A 5,635-nucleotide genomic window follows, 5' to 3' on the forward strand; every position below is an offset into this window, starting at 1 on the left:
CACACAGTATAAACAGCAGTTTAATAACAGCTGAAGGTAACTTTTATTATGGTATATAATTTAAATATATGCCTGAGAAACACATAATATTGCCCCTTTAATATATTCACACAACCAGCTAGATTTGTCTCACAGCAGCCAAACTCGGATAAGAAGACTTAAGATAATTGCAGTTTAGTTTCAAATGGTTTTGGAAATCCCGGCACATTACAGCTTCCTCCTCATAWGGACCATGTTGCTCTTTATACTATCTTAAAAATAGATATTCACCCCCTCAGTTATCTCTTGGGGTTTCAGCGGTTTTAATAGTGCAATATTTTTTGCTGCAACATTTATGTCAATGTTTTAAACATAGCCATGAATAATGAAACATGTGGGGCAATTTCACTAGCAAAGATCCCAGAATATAAATAACACATAAACCAGAAGATAAAGCTCATGTGTCAATTATGATAAAAAACAAAAAGGAGAGATTTATTTTATAATGACATTGCACATCATTTATTGATGAATGAAACACATTTGTTCAGATGCTGGAATCAAGATTTCTGTCTTTACCACCCCGTTTATTCTTGTTTTTGCTCTTGTGTCGCGTTGTCTGTCATTTGCAGCTGGAAGTTTTACTTCCAGAGAATTGTTGCTGTTAGTGTCTGATTGGCTATACAAATTTATTTCACCTTGTCAACAGGAGAGATTACATGAAAAAACAGAAGCTATATACAGTTGGTTTGAAGTGTGCTGCAGCGTGAGCAAATCCACTCAGTGGGATAAGGGTGCAAAGGCCTGATGCACAGTCTCTGGAGTATGAAGCCTAGTGCAGCGGAGCTCATCCCACATTTTTTCCTTTATGTGCTCTCTCATTCTTCTCCTCCTTTGGGATTTTCTGACCTCGTCCCTCCATCAATTCCTCTCTCCACCTCCCAGTCAGGGTGCTCCATTTCTCTATTTTCATCCCTTCATCTCCTCTTTCCACATGTTTATTCCACAATTGTAAAGCTAAAATATGCATAACTCCTATTTTTTTATGCTATTTACGTCTTCTGTTCTTTTTATTCCTACTTACCCACTGATGTTTTGTTCTTGATGAACTGCCACCTCACAATTGTTTGTTTCCTGCCTTCAAATGCCTCACCCTCATCACCTTTTTGAGAATAAAGAAATTCAATATGAATTGCTGTCATTACTGCAAGGGCAGTGTCAGAGGAAGAAAGGAGAACAGGAGAGACGGAGAGATAAATGGACAAGAAAGAGAATAGGGAGAGAGATGGGGAGGTGGGAAGGATAAAAATCTATATTTGCTCCCTCTAATGTGTCAGTGATAACCACAGAGGCCAAGCTCCTTTTTTCTAAACAACGGGACAACTAAAGCCCTGAGAGCCTCTCAGCCAGGTCTCACCACTGCTGGCTTGTCAATACAGGCGAGGCTCGGGCTCCAACACAATAAGACACACACACACACACACACACACACACACACACACACACACACACACACACACACACACNCACACACACACACACACACACACACACACACACACACACACACACACACACACATTCCTGTATTTGTGATCATCTACTGACACAAGGTGTTCCAACTCCAAATTTAGGTTCACAACGTCAGATGTTTTCTACTTGTACATTTTTTCCCCATTTGTCTCTGTGCACACTACACATCTGACAAAAATGCTCAAAAACCTGTGCCAGGGGTCCGCAACCCGCGGCCATGGAGCCACGTCTGCTCTTTGCTCCCTCTGCAGTGGCTCTTTGAAGCTTGGACCAAAAGTAACAGGAGGTTAATTTATTTTCGTCGTTGTTGTTGTTTTTTAAAGCCGAGACAGAAAAGGCTAGCTTTCAGCAGGTTTTCTGTCAATTTGTTCACAAGCATGTTTGAAACTTCAAACACAAGAAATGATACGCTGATTTGATCATGCTAGTTTGTTGGCCACTTCATGTTTTTTTTTCTTCTCAAATCCATCAAGAATTTAATTTTAAATATCTGTAATTTGCTGAGAAGAAATTTATAGGGTTGATTAGATAAGGCAAATTTAAACAAGGTTTTTTTTTTATTAAATGTGGCACAAACAAGTTATTTTTCTTGTTTACATAAATGTGGTATTTATCTTAATGTACAAAAATAATACTAAATATTCAAAACCACTGTATATTTTCAGTTGTATATCATCCCCACTGACTGGAACGCCACATCCCCCACCCCACACTTTCAACAAACTCAAAGGTTTGTGGGCCTCCTGTTGATTATCATAACTGTAGCACATGTTGCAGCTCCAAAAACATTTTATTAAGGAACCAGGGGGAAGATATTATTATTATTATTATTTTAATTGTCAAGGTTACAGACTCCTGACTTATGCCAACCACAGCTGGCGAGAACATTCAGAGTACCATAAAACAACGCACAAATTGTGCAGTTTCTACATGCAGGACCGCTTAATGAGGTATCCAGTGGTGGGCAGCACTAATCTAAAAATTAGTTCCACTAGCCCCTAAAACACTAACTCAAATATTTAGATCCCCTAATTCTAAAGCACTAATGCACTGAAAATTTTAGCAAAAGCTAATTCTAAAGCACTAAAATAACCCAGTCAACCCATGAACATTCTTCAACAGACAACATGAATCACATGTTGTCATGATGCTCTCTRAAYACTTATCASTGACATTCCACAGCTGTATTTGAGTTCATATATTAATATATTGTCACCTAGTGGATAAGTGACACACATATGAACAAAATGAGTGACAGTTTTCYCCCTCAGCTGTTAACATTAATGRTGATCAATAACATTTACAGACCTCAGTTAGTGCTTCTAAATTTAGCCAATAAATTTAGCAAGTGTTAARCCACTAATAAAWTTTWAAATTAGCAAAAACCCTAAAGCACTAYTTGGGAAATTAGTTCCCCTAGTAGTGCTTTAGTGCATTAGAGTTGCCCACCGCTGGAGGTATCACTTACCCCTAATTTACATTACATGCGTTATGGCTCCGCTCTGCTGCGGTMCGCAGGTCGCAGCTGTGCGTTTCAAATCCCGTTTACACCACCTCCGCTCTGCTCCGGTCCGACAGATGTGCAGGAAGCAGATCGTGTGAAAAATTCAGTGATAAGTGGGGAAGTCACAGCAAAAAATAATTAATTCTGTGAAAGATGAACTCCAAACACAGCTGAAAACATTAATATAAAGGCTTTTGGTATCTATGTTGAAACTGTCACACTGTCGGCTTTCTGAAACTTCTGATTTCAAAATAAACTCCACGTATATCGTGAGTGTACACATATGCTTCATGTTACGTTTCCATCTACTTCCCAAACAGAACAATACATTCTGACAGCATTTGTGTAGAAATATATCCATACATTTATTAATATAGCTGCAATTTCGACATTATTCCGACAAATTATCCAGCCTAAAAGTGTCTTATTTTGAAAATACAGCTGTGCAGCCGTGCGAAGCCAGTGTAAACACTTTCATTGATTATAATGGGTGTGTATTTGCTGCGGAGGTCGGACCGGAGCAGAGACAGAACGTAAGTAGTGTAAATTGGGGGTCAACATTTCTTGGTCGAAGAGAGCAGCCATATTGTTGGGGTTGAGGACAACCCGACAAAGTGTTACTAGCTGGTGAAGCTGAATGTGGTGGCGTGTTAAATTTAAGTCAGCACATCAATGAACTCAGTTTAATTCTGACAACTATCATTTTGATTTGATAGAAATGCTCGTCAGTACATGTTATCATATTGTGCAAAAACATGTTACCAAGCTACACACATCTGCATTGAATGGTATTTCTAACGGGCAGAAGATAACTAATGAAAAATTAATATTTATATTCATTTCTACACATAAATCTAGGAGAAATTCTTACATTGACAGCCTGTCCTTTCCAGTGTGGTGTTAATCTTCTGAAGCATGCATGACAACTTCTAGTCAATATGTCTCATTGGGACCGATCTGCGCAAATCAGACGTGGAAGTCCAGCTTCCTTATATTTTACTGTGAGGGGAATATTATATCAGTGACTTATAAGGTTGTAATGCCCAACAAACAATTYTAACTGATGAAGCCTTTTGAATGAGAGCATATGGGAGAAAGAATAACTCTTGTTTTAATTGTTTAATTGAATTTTTTGACCACAGCTACTGGGAATTACTGTAAAGAGTCTTTGTGGTGAGCACTATTTATTGAAATATATTGGCAGTTTTGTGAACTGTGATGCAGAATTTGTTTCTGTATAACTTCCTTCTCATGATCATAACCATAAAACTTTGTTTCAAAATTGTACAAAAAGCCTTTTGCTGATGAACATTCTAAAAACACCAACATTTTGTGCCAAAGATCTAAGATTTCCTGGTATGTCACACTGATCTTAATGTCTCTGCACTTTTAGAAGTTAAAGGGAGCACAATAAATTTAGAGAAATATTTGCCACCACATATGTACACACCAATAACTCAATAAATGTAAATGTCTACCATTAAGGGTGAAAAAATTCTGTGAAATAAAATTGACAAATTACCAGGAGACAGTGGTCAAGCTGGACTTTTACCTTGGATTTGTGTGGAGTAGTCCTAGATGCACTTAGAGACCGAACAATTTGTCTGTTGTAGCACATGTTTATTTCTAAGTTTACGATTTCATCTCKGTTATTAACGGTTTCAACAAATGTTTATAGTTTAAGGAGGACATGATGAACAGGATGAGGGGGAAAAGAAACCGATGCAGAAAAAAAAACTTTCAAAATAGTTTAAGGCRTGCTTTAATAGGACAGTGATAATGAGCATCCGTGAAAATATGCTGCTACTGTACGTCATTGTTTCTGAAAAACATCATATCTTCTGTCTACATGGAAAGTTTTAAAAAAAAAATTCCACATGTGAAATCGTATTGGAAACATAATTTTTCTCAACAAAAGTTTTGTTTGTGAAAATGCAACAGGAAATATCTATTTTAACCCTCCRACTACTTTTGAGTCATTTTGACCCAAGGGCAGCAGGAGGGTTAAAAATATCAACGTATTTTACGGCCAGAATCTTAATGTGGTATAATTCTATCCCTAAACCGAAAATCAAGTTTTAACCCTWACAAAGGGCCTTTATAGCCATGACAACCACAGTTTGGTCCCTCTGTGTAAAGGAAGGCCATGCAAATTTGAGTCTTTTCCAGTTTTGGTCCCAGTCATCACATAAAACAAACACACACCCACATGCACAAACAAAAACACCCTGAAGCCAAGTGTAAATCTAACACACAGTTTCTCCATCATCTTATTTATATTAACATGTTTGTATTCACTCTGCATCCCAAAAATTGATGTTTCAATAAAAGAGCGTAGAGAAGAAATACAGGAGCATTTAGAAGGTACTTTATTCCTGAAATTACACGCAGACCCGGGGAAAATGAGCCACAGGAGACAATAAAGGGATGGTCTGAGAGCGACATGCATGCATGCAAAAATGCACATTGAGTGAATTAAGGTAAACTGTGTATTAGTAAGTATAATCATATCTGAGAAAAARAACACCAAAGACATGATTCTTTCTCCGTTCTTCATAAAATGAAACATTTCCTGAGACAGGCCCAGTTTACACAATACTGTTTTTAGGGGGGGGGGGG

The sequence above is a fragment of the Austrofundulus limnaeus genome, unplaced genomic scaffold (genome assembly GCF_001266775.1).
Source record: "Austrofundulus limnaeus strain Quisiro unplaced genomic scaffold, Austrofundulus_limnaeus-1.0 Scaffold93, whole genome shotgun sequence".
Classification (NCBI taxonomy): Eukaryota; Metazoa; Chordata; class Actinopteri; order Cyprinodontiformes; family Rivulidae; genus Austrofundulus; species Austrofundulus limnaeus.